At 40.8% G+C, this 19,040-nt stretch overlaps 12 non-coding genes across 12 annotated transcripts; all 12 read left to right on the top strand.

The window, feature by feature from the left end:
• The first annotated feature begins 3,710 nt into the window (after positions 1 to 3,710).
• Positions 3,711 to 3,782, top strand: trnaa-cgc (transfer RNA alanine (anticodon CGC)). Its single transcript has one exon. It is a non-coding gene; the product is annotated as a tRNA-Ala (tRNA).
• Positions 3,783 to 4,324: 542 nt separating this feature from the next.
• On the top strand, positions 4,325 to 4,396 carry trnat-ugu (transfer RNA threonine (anticodon UGU)). Its single transcript has one exon. It is a non-coding gene; the product is annotated as a tRNA-Thr (tRNA).
• Positions 4,397 to 5,772: 1,376 nt separating this feature from the next.
• trnaa-cgc (transfer RNA alanine (anticodon CGC)) lies at positions 5,773 to 5,844 on the top strand. Its single transcript has one exon. It is a non-coding gene; the product is annotated as a tRNA-Ala (tRNA).
• Positions 5,845 to 6,386: 542 nt separating this feature from the next.
• On the top strand, positions 6,387 to 6,458 carry trnat-cgu (transfer RNA threonine (anticodon CGU)). Its single transcript has one exon. It is a non-coding gene; the product is annotated as a tRNA-Thr (tRNA).
• Positions 6,459 to 7,834: 1,376 nt separating this feature from the next.
• On the top strand, positions 7,835 to 7,906 carry trnaa-cgc (transfer RNA alanine (anticodon CGC)). The gene has a single exon. It is a non-coding gene; the product is annotated as a tRNA-Ala (tRNA).
• A 542-nt stretch (positions 7,907 to 8,448) lies between these two features.
• Positions 8,449 to 8,520, top strand: trnat-ugu (transfer RNA threonine (anticodon UGU)). The gene has a single exon. It is a non-coding gene; the product is annotated as a tRNA-Thr (tRNA).
• Positions 8,521 to 9,897: 1,377 nt separating this feature from the next.
• trnaa-cgc (transfer RNA alanine (anticodon CGC)) lies at positions 9,898 to 9,969 on the top strand. Its single transcript has one exon. It is a non-coding gene; the product is annotated as a tRNA-Ala (tRNA).
• A 540-nt stretch (positions 9,970 to 10,509) lies between these two features.
• trnat-ugu (transfer RNA threonine (anticodon UGU)) lies at positions 10,510 to 10,581 on the top strand. The gene has a single exon. It is a non-coding gene; the product is annotated as a tRNA-Thr (tRNA).
• Positions 10,582 to 11,985: 1,404 nt separating this feature from the next.
• Positions 11,986 to 12,057, top strand: trnaa-cgc (transfer RNA alanine (anticodon CGC)). The gene has a single exon. It is a non-coding gene; the product is annotated as a tRNA-Ala (tRNA).
• Positions 12,058 to 12,591: 534 nt separating this feature from the next.
• trnat-ugu (transfer RNA threonine (anticodon UGU)) lies at positions 12,592 to 12,663 on the top strand. The gene has a single exon. It is a non-coding gene; the product is annotated as a tRNA-Thr (tRNA).
• Positions 12,664 to 14,065: 1,402 nt separating this feature from the next.
• trnaa-cgc (transfer RNA alanine (anticodon CGC)) lies at positions 14,066 to 14,137 on the top strand. Its single transcript has one exon. It is a non-coding gene; the product is annotated as a tRNA-Ala (tRNA).
• A 535-nt stretch (positions 14,138 to 14,672) lies between these two features.
• Positions 14,673 to 14,744, top strand: trnat-ugu (transfer RNA threonine (anticodon UGU)). The gene has a single exon. It is a non-coding gene; the product is annotated as a tRNA-Thr (tRNA).
• The last annotated feature ends 4,296 nt before the right edge of the window (positions 14,745 to 19,040 follow it).

The following is a 19,040-nucleotide window of genomic DNA, read 5'->3' as shown; positions in this document are numbered from 1 at the left end:
GGAATGTGCTCCCTCCACGTTCAGCTTCGTCTATCATAGTTCTGGCTTGAGCTACAGAGTTCCGGATGTCCCGTCCCATTTCCTCCTCATCACGTCCAGGTCTACTTTCGTTTTCCTCGTCTTCACTGGGTTGATCTCTTGACGAAGCCCCGACGGAACATTTTCCCTGTGACACCCACGACCCTTGATCATCTTCTTTATCTCTGCGTCCGTACCAGTCAGTGTTCGGAATGGAGGAGAGCTGAATAAGATCGTGGCCCTCTTTCCTTAGGAGGCCCGGTTGAGATCCACCTTCCCTTGGTTGTGTGTAGTCGGCAGGGACCCACCTGGGCCTTGTAGTGCTATGGGGCTTGAGCAATCGGGCCTTTCTTCACAGACTAGTAGGCCATCTTGAATACCCACAGTCATGTTCCCTTTTAGCTGTCCTCCCTGCACCATAAAGACCGGGGCCTGTACGGCGGCTGGGGTGGTGTGGGTTTTGAACGGGTTGTGTGGGAGGTGTGTGAATGGATTTTGTGAATAGGGAGGTGGCACTGCAGTCTTCTCTTCCTGTGGCAGTGGTGGGTATAGAGAGGGCGGGGCTGATGGGGTGGTCACGGTGGGCGGTAGTGGTTTGTGGTTGTTGATTTTGCCTTCTCTGATGTCATCTGAGGCCCCGGCAAGCACGCCCATCATATCAGGTTTTTTGTGTGGGCGTGTCCTTTTTGTCTCTTGAATTGCCCACGTTCCTATTTTTAGCTCAGCTTCCGCGCTCTTCCTATTCTTCATCCCTTTATTTTTTTTAAAATGGCTCTTATTTATTTCTGTTTCTCTCTTTTACTGTGTTCCACTGCTTCCTCTAATTCTCTCTCCATAGCGACGAGCTGTTCCCTTGACGGGGCGACTCCACTAATGTAACCTGCCTGTGTCCATTTCAGCCTAATTCCCTCCCATACTTTCTTTATAGATTTATATTCCTGTTTTCCCCCTGATCTCTCCTGTATTCTCAGATCTAAATATTCGTTGAATTTGAGTTTGGGAATGGTGGTTGTGGCCATTCTGTCGTTTAACTATGTCTGGGTTTAATAACTATCTTCATACACTTAGCCCGTCACTTAGTCTAAACCAGTGATGTATTCACGGTGCTCACACAGATTTATCTCTTGTGTCTCACCCTCGTGCACAAAGAGTTTTGTAGAATTACTATACTATAATATCGATGGGGATATTCGCGAGATAATTATGCGTCTATGATAGTTTATTGGAGTAGACTGTACAAAAATATTGAAAAGGGATATTCGCGAGATAATTATGCGTCTAAGGTTTTTTGTTGTTGTAATTCTACAACTACCCACATTTCTACTGCCTGGCCAAATGTTAGTGTCCCTAACGCCTACTTTTGGGTCAGTGTCAATGTATTCAACTGCCTTCTATAATATTGGTCGAATTAATTCTAGGCAACACCAACAGCTCGAATTGGACAAAAATCAACTCGTTACACAGCACGGCGGCCGCACCACCCCGCTCCACTTTTGACTCGGCGGTCAATTTTAGAGTCAGTGGTCAGTATCACTCGGTCTCATGAAACGGTCAATCAGTGACATTAATCTGGAGAGACCAGGTTTAATTCCTTCACTCCTAGTCCAATCTTAATCTATAACCGAGGCTCCTGGTGGGATGCCAGCTCCACCAGTCCCAGTCTTGGCTACACGTCTCAATCAATTAACAAAACATTTCACATTTCATTTCACAGAGTCATCAAATCCTCACTGTACACCTATACGATCGCCACATCGTCTAGTGTCAGGCTATGTAGATAAGATTTACAATATATCACAGAGTCATCAAATCTTCACTGTACACCTATACGATCGCCACATCGTCTAGTGTCAGGCTATGTAGATAAGATTTACAATATATCACAGAGTCATCAAATTCCTCACTGTACACCTGATCGATTCATATCAACCACTGTCAGGCTATTTGAATATGAAATGACAATTTATCACTCAGATATCATTACGGAATGCCTTTTGTTATCGGATAATTTTTCCCATAAATTTAACAGGAATTCATACCTACGCCTTTAGTACTTCTGATCAATAATTTGGATAATGACTATGATATAATATGCAGATTTTGATTTAACAGGTTTATGCCTACCTTATATTGTCGAGCTCTTTAAATCAGTTTCCTAAGGTGAGTTGAATCCCCGATGGCTCCTAGTAAACAGGTCGCCCGTCCTTTGAATCAGTCATCAACTTGTCTTTTCTCTCATCAACTCTCTATGGACCAAATTCATGGGTTTAAACCATCCTCTGCTACCAATTTGTTGATGAATACGTATATGAGAAACGAGACCAAGTCGAGACGCTGGACAAGGCGGACAATACGGTCACAATCGTACAGTTCATTTTATACATGGAAATGACGTAGGTAGATTTTGGTAGTCCTGGCTTTCTGGTAGGTTGTTTGCAGATGATAGACAGTCTCCTCCAGCCTGGTGTCAGTATCCCATTGGTTCTCGACAGAGTTCTTTGTCTTTGGAGCCCATCCAGAAGGGGAGGGGCTGCGTGTGTGTGAGTGTGTGCGTTCCTGTCTTGGCAAGTCTGTGTGTCTTTTCAGTGAGTGCGTGTGTGAGAGATTCTGTATGGCCCTTCCATGTTTTACTGTGAAAATACGTTGCTATGTGTTGTCACAGTTATAGCAATGCAATAGCAGTAAGCTGGTCATTTGCATAGGAAATAGCACTTCATTACACTATGGAGCACAATTGTTGAGATGCACCGAGCCTCTGCAAGTGCTGGCGCGGAAACCAACAAGTCCACCAACAGCATAGCCTGACAAGACTGAACACTCCTGGTTGCTCCTTGTAGCCAATGTTACCGGCTGGGGAATTAGCTCAAATGGTAGTGCTTTCTTTGCATGCGAGAGGTAGTGGGATCGACGGCCGCATTCTCCAAAAACACTTTATTTTTGTGGATCCAAGAAATCTCCAGTTCACACTTCATGCAGCCTTGTCTTATGACAACCTACTGTCATGTATCAATGACAAAGAACTTTCATGTAACACTGATGTCACAATGTCAGATGAAAAAGAAAGATATTACTTACTTTCAGAGGAGCAGCGTAGCACACACCATTGAGGCCCACCAACAAAGCTGTTGGCAGTTTCCTTGAATGCCCCGCTAGACCGTAGCTTGCTCGGTCTGAGCTCAGCGTGACAAAAGTACGCCCATAATGAAGCCTGGCCCTAAATTGCAGGTGCTGTTGGGTGACAATGGGAGAACAGTTAGGGTTAGAAGCACAATTCGACCTCAGGAACATTCCTGAGGTCCTCCCGATCTGTGCAAGCCTAACCGTGATGAATTGTCAGGAGTGGGTTTCAAACCATGCCTATAGGGGAGTCTGCGACCTGAATGTCTTAATGGTTATTTTCAATGCAATCGTGTTTTTTCTTTTTCTTTTAGGGTTTAACAAGGTTTCTCACCTATTACCTGTGGCTTGACTTTAGATGTGGCCAGTTCGATTACCCTGCAGATTTTAAAAGTGTCTTCAGAATATGGCCATTTTGACATGAATTTAAAAATGCCTCAGATAGGACCAAAAAAGTGTCTGGAGCTATCTAAGAGTGACAACAGGTTTCCACATGTCAAAATGGGGGAAATCTTAGCAAATGGGTATAAATTTTAATTTAAAAAAATAAGATTTATTTATTTATTTTTCAGAAAGGGGATGTAGCTCAGTGGTAGAGCGCATGCTTCGCATGTATGAGGTCCTGGGTTTAATCCCCCACTTCTCCATTAAATTTTTTGCAATGGCCCATCTCCTACTTTCCAGAATGTTGAAATTCTCAGCAGGAAACAGAGACGTGCTAAATAATTTGCTCTTGTAATCTGAAGAACATGTGTTCAATCCCTGTTCGTACATTTATGTAACAGAAGTGGCATGGTTGCCAACTTCAATTGCATCATTTTCAAAAACTGAAGTTCATTGGTTAGATGACTGTCCATACTTGCTTGTATTTAGAATTGCTGCTATCATTTCATTGTAGTTTCAATGGAGTGGTGTATATAAAAAGTACATTGTATTAATATTGCATTTTATCTGCAAATAAAATTGGATCGAAGCTCAGAGGGGGAGTGCATGCTATTTTAGTATGAGGTCCGTGGTTCAATCCCAAGGTTCTCCACTGAGTATTTGTGTGCCAAATTCACATTACACAACTCCTACTTTCCAGAATGTTGAAATTCTCACAGGAAACAGAGATGTTATTTGTGTGCCAAATTCATATTACACAACTACTACTTTCCAGAATGTTGATAGAAATCTTGCAGCATAGAGTGGCATGGTGGCCAAGCGGTAAGGAGTCGGTCTTGTAAACCGAAGATCATGGGTTCAAATCCCATCTGTGCCTTACTGAAAGATAGCTGGTTCATTGTGAAGGTTCTTTCACTGGAGGACTTTGAAGCGAAAAAAAGTTTTCTCTAAATGGCAACCCTGCGATTATATAGTAAGGGGATGTGCCTCTATGGTAGAGCTAATACTTGAAATGCATGCGCTCTGAAGTTCATCCCCAGATTTTCTGATGAGTATATTTAGTTGTGAAATTAGCTTTTGCAGAACTCTACTTTCCAGAATGTTGACATTTTAAGAAGGCAATAGATGTGCTAAGTCATCTGTTTTTGTAAACTGAAGCACATGGGTTCAATCCTGGGTTCAAGCCTTGTTCGACGTTTATGGAAGCTAGATGATATTTTGGAAATGTACTTTCATTAGAACAGTGTATAGAAAGGGTAAATTTGTATTGATATGGCCACTACGACCTGTATGCTCTAGCCGGCTGGCCCTCGCTACATATTCGTCGCCAGACCCACTGGTTCCAGGTCATCTTTTTAGTCTATGCTAGGTAACGCTCCGCCTTATCTCAGCTCACTGGTCACGATAACAACACCCACCCGTAGCACGCGTTCCAGCAGGTATATCTCACTGGTCATCCCCAAAGCCAACACCTCCTTTGGCTGCCTTTCCTTCCAGTTCTCTGCTGACAATGACTGGAACGAATTGCAAAAATTTGTTCCAGTGTTGCCAACTTAGCGACTTAGTCGCTGTATTTAGCAAGTATTCAGACCCCTCTGAATACTTGCAGACATTTTCATTTTACTCACTTTTTGTGTCTTCCACAATGTTATTCCTCACTCCTACAGTGTCCATCACAATTACATGCACATGGACAATTATGCAAATTAGGTGATGACATCATTTAGCAACTTCTAGCGACTTTTAGGACAGTCAATAGCTACTTTCCTTACTGAGGTGTTGGCAACACTGCTAACTTTAAACATCGGCTATCTGAGCAGCTAACTGATCGCTGCAGCTGTACAAAGCCCATTTGTAAATAGCCCACCCAATCTACCTACCTCATCCCCATATTGTTTTAATATACTTTCTGCTCTTTGCACACCAGTATTTCTACTTGCACATCATCATCTGCTCATCTATCACTCCAGTGTTAATTTGCTAAATTGTAAATACTTCGCTACTATGGCCTATTTATTGCCTTACCTCCATTTGCACGCACTGTATATAGACTTTCTTTTTTTCTTCTATTGTGTTATTGACTGTAGGCTTGTTTATTCCATCTGTAACTCTGTGTTGTTGTTCGTGTTGCGCTGCTTTGCTTTATCTTGGCCAGGTCGCAGTTGAATATGAAAACTTGTTCTCAACTAGCTTACCTGATTAATTATAGGTGAAATTTAAAAAAATAAGAAAAAACAATGACTTTCACAGAAAGGGGATGTAGCTCAGTGGTAGAGCGCATGCTTCGCATGTATGAGGTCCTGTGTTCAATCCCCAGCTTCTCTATTAAAACTTTTGCAATGGCCCATCTCCTACTTTCCAGAATGTTGAAATTCTCAGCAGGAAACAGAGACGTGCTAAATAATTTGCTCTTGTAATCTGAAGAACATGTGTTCAATCCCTGTTTGTACATTTATGTAACAGAAGTGGCATGGTTGCCAACTTCAATTGCATCATTTTCAAAAACTGAAGTTCATTGGTTAGATGACTGTCCATACTTGCTTGTATTTAGAATTGCTGCTATCATTTCATTGTAGTTTCAATGGAGTGGTGTATATAAAAAGTACATTGTATTAATATTGCATTTTATCTGCAAATAAAATTGCATCGAAGCTCAGAGGGGGAGTGCATGCTATTTTAGTATGAGGTCCTTGGTTCAATCCCAAGGTTCTCCACTGAGTATTTGTGTGCCAAATTCACATTACACAACTCCTACTTTCCAGAATGTTGAAATTCTCACAGGAAACAGAGATGTTATTTGTGTGCCAAATTCACATTACACAACTACTACTTTCCAGAATGTTGATAAAAATCTTGCATCATAGAGTGGCATGGTGGCCAAGCGGTAAGGCGTTGGTCTCGTAAACCGAAGATCATGGGTTCAAATCCCATCCGTGCCTTACTGAAAGATAGCTGGTACCATGTGAAGGTTCTTTCACTGGAGGACTTTGAAGAGAAAAAAAGTTTTCTCAAAATGGCAACCCTGCTATTATATAGTAAGGGGATGTGCCTCTATGGTAGAGCTAATACTTGAAATGCATGCGCTCTGAAGTTCATCCCCAAATTTTCTGAATAGTATATTTAGTTGTGAAATTAGCTTTTGCACAACTCTACTTTCCAGAATGTTGACATTTTAAGAAGGAAATAGATGTGCTAAGTCATCTGTTTTTGTAAACTGAAGCACATGGGTTCAATCCTGGGTTCAAGCCTTGTTCGACGTTTATGGAAGCTAGATGATATTTTGGAAATGTACTTTCATTAGAACAGTGTAAAGAAAGGGTCAATTTGTATTGATATGGCCACTACGACCTGTATGCTCTAGCCGGCTGGCCCTCGCTACATATTCGTCGCCAGACCCACTGGTTCCAGGTCATCTTTTTAGTCTATGCTAGGTAAAGCTCCACCTTATCTCAGCTCACTGGTCACGATAACAACACCCACCCGTAGCACACGTTCCAGCAGGTATATCTCACTGGTCATCCCCAAAGCCAACACCTCCTTTGGCCGCCTTTCCTTCCAGTTCTCTGCTGACAATGACTGGAACGAATTGCAAAAATTTGTTCCAGTGTTGCCAACTTAGCGACTTAGTCGCTGTATTTAGCAAGTATTCAGACCTCTCTGAATACTTGCAGACATTTTCATTTTACTCACTTTTTGTCTCTTCCACAATGTTATTCCTCACTCCTACAGTGTCCATTACAATTACATGCACATGGACAATTATGCAAATTAGGTGATGACATCATTTAGCAACTTCTAGCGACTTTTAGGACAGCCAATAGCTACTTTCCTTACTGAGGTGTTGGCAACACTGCTAACTTTAAACATCGGCTATCTGAGCAGCTAACTGATCGCTGCAGCTGTATAAAGCCCATTTGTAAATAGCCCACCCAATCTACCTACCTCATCCCCATATTGTTTTAATATACTTTCTGCTCTTTGCACACCAGTATTTCTACTTGCACATCATCATCTGCTCATCTATCACTCCAGTGTTAATTTGCTAAATTGTAAATACTTCGCTACTATTGCCTATTTATTGCCTTACCTCCATTTGCACGCACTGTATATAGACTTTCGTTTTTTCTTCTATTGTGTTATTGACTGTAGGCTTGTTTATTCCATCTGTAACTCTGTGTTGTTGTTTGTGTTGCGCTGCTTTGCTTTATCTTGGCCAGGTCGCAGTTGAATATGAAAACTTGTTCACAACTAGCTTACCTGATTAATTATAGGTGAAATTTAAAAAAATAAGAAAAAACAATTTATTTCACAGAAAGGGGATGTAGCTCAGTGGTAGAGCGCATGCTTCGCATGTATGAGGTCCTGGGTTCAATCCCCAGCTTCTCCATTAAAAATTTTGCAATGGCCCATCTCCTACTTTCCAGAATGTTGAAATTCTCAGCAGGAAACAGAGACGTGCTAAATAATTTGCTCTTGTAATCTGAAGAACATGTGTTCAATCCCTGTTTGTACATTTATGTAACAGAAGTGGCATGGTTGCCAACTTCAATTGCATCATTTTCAAAAACTGAAGTTCATTGGTTAGATGACTGTCCATACTTGCTTGTATTTAGAATTGCTGCTATCATTTCATTGTAGTTTCAATGGAGTGGTGTATATAAAAAGTACATTGTATTAATATTGCATTTTATCTGCAAATAAAATTGGATCGAAGCTCAGAGGGGGAGTGCATGCTATTTTAGTATGAGGTCCTTGGTTCAATCCCAAGGTTCTCCACTGAGTATTTGTGTGCCAAATTCACATTACACAACTCCTACTTTCCAGAATGTTGAAATTCTCACAGGAAACAGAGATGTTATTTGTGTGCCAAATTCACATTACACAACTACTACTTTCCAGAATGTTGATAAAAATCTTGCATCATAGAGTGGCATGGTGGCCAAGCGGTAAGGCGTCGGTCTTGTAAACCGAAGATCATGGGTTCAAATCCCATCCGTGCCTTACTGAAAGATTGCTGGTACCATGTGAAGGTTCTTTCAGTGGACGACTTTGAAGATAAAAAAAGTTTTCTCAAAATGGCAACCATGCTATTATATAGTAAGGGGATGTGCCTCTATGGTAGAGCTAATACTTTAAATGCATGCGCTCTGAAGTTCATCCCCAAATTTTCTGATGAGTATATTTAGTTGTGAAATTAGCTTTTGCACAACTCTACTTTCCAGAATGTTGACATTTTAAGAAGGAAATAGATGTGCTAAATAATCTGTTTTTGTAAACTGAAGCACATGGGTTCAATCCTGGGTTCAAGCCTTGTTCGACGTTTATGGAAGCTAGATGATATTTTGGAAATGTACTTTCATTAGAACAGTGTAAACAAAGGGTCAATTTGTATTGATATGGCCACTACGACCTGTATGCTCTAGCCGGCTGGCCCTCGCTACATATTCGTCGCCAGACCCACTGGTTCCAGGTCATCTTTTTAGTCTATGCTAGGTAAAGCTCCACCTTATCTCAGCTCACTGGTCACGATAACAACACCCACCCGTAGCACACGTTCCAGCAGGTATATCTCACTGGTCATCCCCAAAGCCAACACCTCCTTTGGCCGCCTTTCCTTCCAGTTCTCTGCTGACAATGACTGGAACGAATTGCAAAAATTCGTTCCAGTGTTGCCAACTTAGCGACTTAGTCGCTGTATTTAGCAAGTATTCAGACCCCTCTGAATACTTGCAGACATTTTCATTTTACTCACTTTTTGTCTCTTCCACAATGTTATTCCTCACTCCTACAGTGTCCATTACAATTACATGCACATGGACAATTATGCAAATTAGGTGATGACATCATTTAGCAACTTCTAGCGACTTTTAGGACAGCCAATAGCTACTTTCCTTACTGAGGTGTTGGCAACACTGCTAACTTTAAACATCGGCTATCTGAGCAGCTAACTGATCGCTGCAGCTGTACAAAGCCCATTTGTAAATAGCCCACCCAATCTACCTACCTCATCCCCATATTGTTTTAATATACTTTCTGCTCTTTGCACACCAGTATTTCTACTTGCACATCATCATCTGCTCATCTATCACTCCAGTGTTAATTTGCTAAATTGTAAATACTTCGCTACTATTGCCTATTTATTGCCTTACCTCCATTTGCACGCACTGTATATAGACTTTCTTTTTTTCTTCTATTGTGTTATTGACTGTACGCTTGTTTATTCCATCTGTAACTCTGTGTTGTTGTTTGTGTTGCGCTGCTTTGCTTTATCTTGGCCATGGTCGCAGTTGAATATGAAAACTTGTTCTCAACTAGCTTACCTGATTAATTATAGGTGAAATGTAAAAAAATAAGAAAAAACCATTTCTTTCACAGAAAGGGGATGTAGCTCAGTGGTAGAGCGCATGCTTCGCATGTATGAGGTCCTGGGTTCAATCCCCAGCTTCTCCATTAAAATTTTGCAATGGCCCATCTCCTACTTTCCAGAATGTTGAAATTCTCAGCAGGAAACAGAGACGTGCTAAATAATTTGCTCTTGTAATCTGAAGAACATGTGTTCAATCCCTGTTCGTACATTTATGTAACAGAAGTGGCATGGTTGCCAACTTCAATTGCATCATTTTCAAAAACTGAAGTTCATGGGTTAGATGACTGTCCATACTTGCTTGTATTTAGAATTGCTGCTATCATTTCATTGTAGTTTCAATGGAGTGGTGTATATAAAAAGTACATTGTATTAATATTGCATTTTATCTGCAAATAAAATTGGATCGAAGCTCAGAGGGGGAGTGCATGCTATTTTAGTATGAGGTCCTTGGTTCAATCCCAAGGTTCTCCACTGAGTACTTGTGTGCCAAATTCACATTACACAACTCCTACTTTCCAGAATGTTGAAATTCTCACAGGAAACAGAGATGTTATTTGTGTGCCAAATTCACATTACACAACTACTACTTTCCAGAATGTTGATAAAATCTTGCAGCATAGAGTGGCATGGTGGCCAAGCGGTAAGGCGTCGGTCTTGTAAACCGAAGATCATGGGTTCAAATCCCATCCGTGCCTTACTGAAAGATAGCTGGTACCATGTGAAGGTTCTTTCACTGGAGGACTTTGAAGAGAAAAAAAGTTTCTCAAAATGGCAACCCTGCTATTATATAGTAAGGGGATGTGCCTCTATGGTAGAGCTAATACTTGAAATGCATGCGCTCTGAAGTTAATCCCCAAATTTTCTGATGAGTATATTTAGTTGTGAAATTAGCTTTTGCACAACTCTACTTTCCAGAATGTTGACATTTTAAGAAGGAAATAGATGTGCTAAGTCATCTGTTTTTGTAAACTGAAGCACATGGGTTCAATCCTGGGTTCAAGCCTTGTTCGACGTTTATGGAAGCTAGATGATATTATGGAAATGTACTTTCATTAGAACAGCGTAAAGAAAGGGTCAATTGTATTGATATGGCCACTACGACCTGTATGCTCTAGTCGGCTGGCCCTCGCTACATATTCGTCGCCAGACCCACTGGTTCCAGGTCATCTTTTTAGTCTATGCTAGGTAAAGCTCCGCCTTATCTCAGCTCACTGGTCACGATAACAACACCCACCCGTAGCACGCGTTCCAGCAGGTATATCTCACTGGTCATCCCCAAAGCCAACACCTCCTTTGGCCGCCTTTCCTTCCAGTTTTCTGCTGACAATGACTGGAACGAATTGCAAAAATCGCTGAAGCTGGAGACATATTTCCCTCACTAACTTTCAGTGTTGCCAACTTAGCGACTTAGTCGCTGTATTTAGCAAGTATTCAGACCCCTCTGAATACTTGCAGACATTTTCATTTTACTCACTTTTTGTCTCTTCCACAATGTTATTCCTCACTCCTACAGTGTCCATCACAATTACATGCACATGGACAATTATGCAAATTAGGTGATGACATCATTTAGCAACTTCTAGTGACTTTTAGGACAGCCAATAGCTACTTTCCTTACTGAGGTGTTGGCAACACTGCTAACTTTAAACATCGGCTATCTGAGCAGCTAACTGATCGCTGCAGCTGTACAAAGCCCATCTGTAAATAGCCCACCCAATCTACCTAACTCATCCCCATATTGTTTTAATATACTTTCTGCTCTTTGCACACCAGTATTTCTACTTGCACATCATCATCTGCTCATCTATCACTCCAGTGTTAATTTGCTAAATTGTAAATACTTCGCTACTATGGCCTATTTCTTGCCTTACCTCCATTTGCACGCACTGTATATAGACTTTCTTTTTTTCTTCTATTGTGTTATTGACTGTACGCTTGTTTATTCCATCTGTAACTCTGTGTTGTTGTTTGTGTTGCGCTGCTTTGCTTTATCTTGGCCTGGTCGCAGTTGAATATGAAAACTTGTTCTCAACTAGCTTACCTGATTAATTATAGGTGAAATGTAAAAAAATAAGAAAAAACCATTTCTTTCCCAGAAAGGGGATGTAGCTCAGTGGTAGAGCGCATGCTTCGCATGTATGAGGTCCTGGGTTCAATCCCCAGCTTCTCCATTCAAATTTTGCAATGGCCCATCTCCTACTTTCCAGAATGTTGAAATTCTCAGCAGGAAACAGAGACGTGCTAAATAATTTGCTCTTGTAATCTGAAGAACATGTGTTCAATCCCTGTTCGTACATTTATGTAACAGAAGTGGCATGGTTGCCAACTTCAATTGCATCATTTTCAAAAACTGAAGTTCATGGGTTAGATGACTGTCCATACTTGCGTGTATTTAGAATTGCTGCTATCATTTCATTGTAGTTTCAATGGAGTGGTGTATATAAAAAGTACATTGTATTAATATTGCATTTTATCTGCAAATAAAATTGGATCGAAGCTCAGAGGGGGAGTGCATGCTATTTTAGTACTTGGTTCAATCCCAAGGTTCTCCACTGAGTATTTGTGTGCCAAATTCACATTACACAACTCCTACTTTCCAGAATGTTGAAATTCTCACAGGAAACAGAGATGTTATTTGTGTGCCAAATTCACATTACACAACTACTACTTTCCAGAATATTGATAAATATCTTGCAGTATAGAGTGGCATGGTGGCCAAGCGGTAAGGCGTCGGTCTTGTAAACCGAAGATTATGGGTTCAAATCCCATCTGTGCCTTACTGAAAGATCGCTGGTACCATGGGAAGGTTCTTTCACTGGAGGACTTTGAAGAAAAAAAAGTTCTCAAAATGGCAACCCTGCTATTATATAGTAAGGGGATGTACCTCTACGGTAGAGCTAATACTTGAAATGCATGCGCTCTGAAGTTAATCCCCAAATTTTCTGATGAGTATATTTAGTTGTGAAATTAGCTTTTGCACAACTCTACTTTCCAGAATGTTGACATTTTAAGAAGGAAATAGATGTGCTAAGTCATCTGTTTTTGTAAACTGAAGCACATGGGTTCAATCCTGGGTTCAAGCCTTGTTCGACGTTTATGGAAGCTAGATGATATTATGGAAATGTACTTTCATTAGAACAGCGTAAAGAAAGGGTCAATTGTATTGATATGGCCACTACGACCTGTATGCTCTAGTCGGCTGGCCCTCGCTACATATTCGTCGCCAGACCCACTGGTTCCAGGTCATCTTTTTAGTCTATGCTAGGTAAAGCTCCGCCTTATCTCAGCTCACTGGTCACGATAACAACACCCACCCGTAGCACGCGTTCCAGCAGGTATATCTCACTGGTCATCCCCAAAGCCAACACCTCCTTTGGCCGCCTTTCCTTCCAGTTTTCTGCTGACAATGACTGGAACGAATTGCAAAAATCGCTGAAGCTGGAGACATATTTCCCTCACTAACTTTCAGTGTTGCCAACTTAGCGACTTAGTCGCTGTATTTAGCAAGTATTCAGACCCCTCTGAATACTTGCAGACATTTTCATTTTACTCACTTTTTGTCTCTTCCACAATGTTATTCCTCACTCCTACAGTGTCCATCACAATTACATGCACATGGACAATTATGCAAATTAGGTGATGACATCATTTAGCAACTTCTAGTGACTTTTAGGACAGCCAATAGCTACTTTCCTTACTGAGGTGTTGGCAACACTGCTAACTTTAAACATCGGCTATCTGAGCAGCTAACTGATCGCTGCAGCTGTACAAAGCCCATCTGTAAATAGCCCACCCAATCTACCTAACTCATCCCCATATTGTTTTAATATACTTTCTGCTCTTTGCACACCAGTATTTCTACTTGCACATCATCATCTGCTCATCTATCACTCCAGTGTTAATTTGCTAAATTGTAAATACTTCGCTACTATGGCCTATTTCTTGCCTTACCTCCATTTGCACGCACTGTATATAGACTTTCTTTTTTTCTTCTATTGTGTTATTGACTGTACGCTTGTTTATTCCATCTGTAACTCTGTGTTGTTGTTTGTGTTGCGCTGCTTTGCTTTATCTTGGCCTGGTCGCAGTTGAATATGAAAACTTGTTCTCAACTAGCTTACCTGATTAATTATAGGTGAAATGTAAAAAAATAAGAAAAAACCATTTCTTTCCCAGAAAGGGGATGTAGCTCAGTGGTAGAGCGCATGCTTCGCATGTATGAGGTCCTGGGTTCAATCCCCAGCTTCTCCATTCAAATTTTTGCAATGGCCCATCTCCTACTTTCCAGAATGTTGAAATTCTCAGCAGGAAACAGAGACGTGCTAAATAATTTGCTCTTGTAATCTGAAGAACATGTGTTCAATCCCTGTTCGTACATTTATGTAACAGAAGTGGCATGGTTGCCAACTTCAATTGCATCATTTTCAAAAACTGAAGTTCATGGGTTAGATGACTGTCCATACTTGCGTGTATTTAGAATTGCTGCTATCATTTCATTGTAGTTTCAATGGAGTGGTGTATATAAAAAGTACATTGTATTAATATTGCATTTTATCTGCAAATAAAATTGGATCGAAGCTCAGAGGGGGAGTGCATGCTATTTTAGTACTTGGTTCAATCCCAAGGTTCTCCACTGAGTATTTGTGTGCCAAATTCACATTACACAACTCCTACTTTCCAGAATGTTGAAATTCTCACAGGAAACAGAGATGTTATTTGTGTGCCAAATTCACATTACACAACTACTACTTTCCAGAATATTGATAAATATCTTGCAGTATAGAGTGGCATGGTGGCCAAGCGGTAAGGCGTCGGTCTTGTAAACCGAAGATTATGGGTTCAAATCCCATCTGTGCCTTACTGAAAGATCGCTGGTACCATGGGAAGGTTCTTTCACTGGAGGACTTTGAAGAAAAAAAAGTTCTCAAAATGGCAACCCTGCTATTGTAGAGAAATGCTAATTCTTATGTAGGTGACCAAACTATTGTTGATAAAGGGCTACCACTCAGAGTTGAGCCTGTGGGGTCCCCTACAGGATAGCTCCCGCATTACACTAATGGCCAAAACCAGCGCACACACATGATCTCCGTTGTCTCTGAACGTTGAATGCCCGAAGAGGATTCTACGATGACGGACAGACTACTGAGCCAATGGCGGAAGACTACAGACTACACCCCAGCTGAACCAATCCAAAGATCCGATCTTCCAGAATCAACCTACTTTCTTTTCTATATAATAGCGGTGTACTGATTGTAACGGCCTCTTCTTCGTCTGCGCTTCCGTACGAACCAGCGGGAGAGCCGTAATTACGCTGTTCTAGATATCTTCACTCTGAATAAACTGTAGCTTGTCATACAATTTACCACCTTGTCTGAATCGATCCTTGACCGACTCGTCCGTCTACATACCAAATTACTAACAGAAATGGTAGCAGAGGATGGTTTACTAACGATCCAGTCGAAGTGAGTTGATTTGGGTGTGGAGAAGGCGAGTTGGGGAAAGGACGATTCATTAAATAAATAAGAAAGACGGGTGAAGACTTTCGGGGGAGGGCAACAATTCTGCTCAACTCGGAAAACTGATTTCAAGGTGCACCATATAAAAATAAGGTAAGCAAAAGCCTGTTAAATCAAACTTTGCATATTGTCGAATAGTCTGTCCAAATTTTTATCAGTTTTTCCGAGTAAGTATGAATTCTTGTGTAAATTTATAATTTGCTGACGAGTCGAAATAACAGTGTATGTGAACATATGTAGTAACGAACCGGCGACGGCCGGTGTGATTTAAATCATTGATGAGATATCAGTCCGGTCAGCACAGTCTGCTAGCTTTCAATGATGAGTGATCACTGTTTTGTCTTTGTTAGTTCCGATAGGGGTCGGGAATAGAGATCAGTAGGGGATAGCTAATTACTATTCTTCAAATCTGGCACCGAGGGGGATAAATTGTAATTTTATCCTGTGGCCCGGTACGGCTCAGTCTGATAGAGATTCACCGATAGGGGTCGGACATGTGTGTTAGTTCCGATAGGGGTCGGGAATAGAGATCAGTAGGGGATAGCTAATTACTATTCTTCAAATCTGGCACCGAGGGGGATAAATTGTAATTTTATCCTGTGGCCCGGTACGGCTCAGTCTGATAGAGATTCACCGATAGGGGTCGGACATGTGTGTTAGTTCCGATAGGGGTCGGGAATAGAGATCAGTAGGGGATAGCTAATTACTATTCTTCAAATCTGGCACCGAAGGGGATAAATTGTAATTTTATCCCGTGACCCGGTACGGCTCAGTCTGATAGAGATTCACCGATAGGGGTCGGACATGTGTAATAATTCTGATAGGGGTCAGCTCGATAGGGATCAGGAATAGAGATCAGTAGGGGATAGCTAATTACTATTCTTCAAATCTGGCGCCGATGGGGATAAGTTGTAATTTTATCCTGTGGTCCGGTACGGCTCAGTCTGATAGAAATTCACTGATAAGGATCGGCTTTCAGGGGTCAGAGATATAACGTGCTGTTTTGTCTTGTTTTGTCTATTTGTAACTGTTTATGTTATGTTATGTTAAAATGCAATGTGGTTGTAATTGTTTCCATTAAGATTGTTGGTGGTTAGATAGAGGGAGAGAGAGAGAATTATAATAAGGGATATTGGATAAATCCGAAACTTCTATATTGTACCCATGTACCCATGTTAATAGGTACATGTATAAATGTATAATCAGGAATGAAATGACTGATGTATAATTGAAATAATATCTGAATATAATATGTAAATATTGAGACTAAATAGTCGAATAGATCCCTTGGTTGTGCGCTCCACAAATGCTATACCAGCCCATGCGTTTTTTCTCAACCTGAATATACGAAGGGGAAGCTCTGAGATAAGGCAGAGTACGAGCAATAGTGTCTCTTCGAATACATCGTGGGTATTAATCAACGTCGGGCGAAGTATATGCTAACTATATTCAGATAGAAGGAGAGAATTTCGATTAAAACTACGATTAAATTCCGATTGAATTAAATTAAATTACGTTTAAAGCAAATTCACAATGGCGAACCCCAATACTCCAAAGCTGAGGTTTAATGAGTTCCTAGAACAAAAAATTGAATATAGATCAGGGGGAAAGGAACGATGGACGCCTATAAAGAAAGTTTGGGAGGGATTGAAGTTAAGATGGACACAAGCAGGTTATCTAGGGGGGTGGCCGCCAACAGGGGCCCAGCTGAAAACAATGGAACGTGAGTTGAGAGGGACGTAGCAGGAGGCCAGAGACAAGGAAGTTGAAAGAAATAAAAGCCATGTATTTAAGAACCAAGGGACCAAACAGAGAATGAACAGAAGGCGGGGCCATTGCGTCTCCCACTGGTCTGCTTACTGGCGTAAATGAAGATTTGCAAGAATCAAATCCTGTGCATGAAACACGCTTGATATTCAGTCGGGGACTAATATCGATATGAATGAGGTCGGGGACAAAGCGAGTGTGGTACATGAGGTGTTTCAGTTGGAGCTGGAACCGGTGAGAATGTTGAAAAAGTCGCAGGCTTGCTGATGAGAGTTATATCATAGAATATTGAGGGGGGTGCATGACTGTTGGAAAGAGTGTTAAACTCTATTAACGCAAAATTCTTTTTGCGGATTTATATTATGAGGTTTGAACTATACTAATGTTGTAGAATTACATAATCAACATCTGAACATACTTACGTTAAACATTAATTGAGCCACTGAGTAATAGATAAGCTGTACACTAGGTACGGGGCGAAGGGTGTGGTCGATATAAGACGGGAGTGGTGTTCTAACCAAATTATTTAGTTATTTTAATTCATTTACACAAGTACTTCCCGGGTATTGATTTTGGTTTGATTGTTCAGATAACATCATTGAAATTAAACAGGAGGTCAAGGTATACTAACATTAGAATCTGTTTTCATTATGGAGAACAATGAAAGGCCCGCAGAGTGGATTGCAGGCTGAGGTTTTTATGTTAAAGGGACAGTGCACATTTATCACAGTTGTGTGTGTCTGTCTAATGGCTGGGTATTTAAGAAGTATTTTGGGGAGACAATTTGGAGAAACACGAATAAGACATGAAACATCGAGACAAATTATTTGAGTTTGAGGGGATTATCATAATTATTAGGTTTTGTTTTTGTAGTAAATGTTTGGGTTAAGGGGATTTCCATGTTCCCAGAGACATGATATTTTAAAGAGGCACGCTCACATATGGAACCTTTATGAGTTTTTATTTTATGAGTTTTAATTACACAAGTGATTTTTATTTTATTTTAAGGATAAAGGGTTCTTTAATATGTCTAATATGGTATGGAACACGAATGTGGGGGGATGGTGTAACCCGTGACCGGATTTCATGGCTCTCTCGGGTGGTCTGATCAGCCACAAGGGGGTGCCATTTGAATAATACATTTGTGGTCATGGGTAATACTGTTTAAAAAAATAAAAATAAAAAATAGAATATTTTTTTTTAAATTTAATTTGTTTTTAAGGTAACTTAATTATAGTGGAGTTTACTTAACCTATATAAAGACTTTAGAAATTGCCACCATAGACATGTTTTTCTAAAAATCCATGAGTTTAGATAAAGCCAAACAGTGAGACATTTAGTTAAAATGTGGAAACATGGGAAAAGGCAGACAGATGAGCCCTCCCCCGCACTGCAGAGACCTTGACGGTTGGAGAGCAGAGAGGAGAAGTTTTAGAAGGGAGCCAGGACGAGCAAAGATAACGGAGTGTGTAGATAACAGTCACTGAGTGGAGACAAAAGGGAGAATTGGACATGTGGAAAATTAAAGGGGCGCTCCTACATGATAATGTCAGAACAGACGGATAATATACTAATCTTACCTAAGTCATTATTTAGAGCAGGTAAAGTTGTTACCTGGGCAAAGCTAGGTATCAAAAGGGGGATAGGTAAATTGTGGTCTAGGATAGGATGGGGCCTATTGGATAAGAAACTAATATTTTTTTAAATGTAGTTAACAAATGGGCATAGAAGTTAAAGATAGAATCAGATCAAACATGAGAAACTGTTTGTTAACCAAGCCTGTATGTCCAGCATTTTATGCATTATAGGTGAACTGCAGGTGAAGTCACTCAATCCAGTCCCAGAGGCTTGTTGGGGGGACCATACCAAGG

This window comes from Oncorhynchus kisutch, unplaced genomic scaffold, assembly GCF_002021735.2.
Source record: "Oncorhynchus kisutch isolate 150728-3 unplaced genomic scaffold, Okis_V2 scaffold854, whole genome shotgun sequence".
Classification (NCBI taxonomy): Eukaryota; Metazoa; Chordata; class Actinopteri; order Salmoniformes; family Salmonidae; genus Oncorhynchus; species Oncorhynchus kisutch.
The sequence above is the reverse complement of the archived record's forward strand: the minus strand, read 5'-3'. Positions and strand labels throughout refer to the sequence as shown.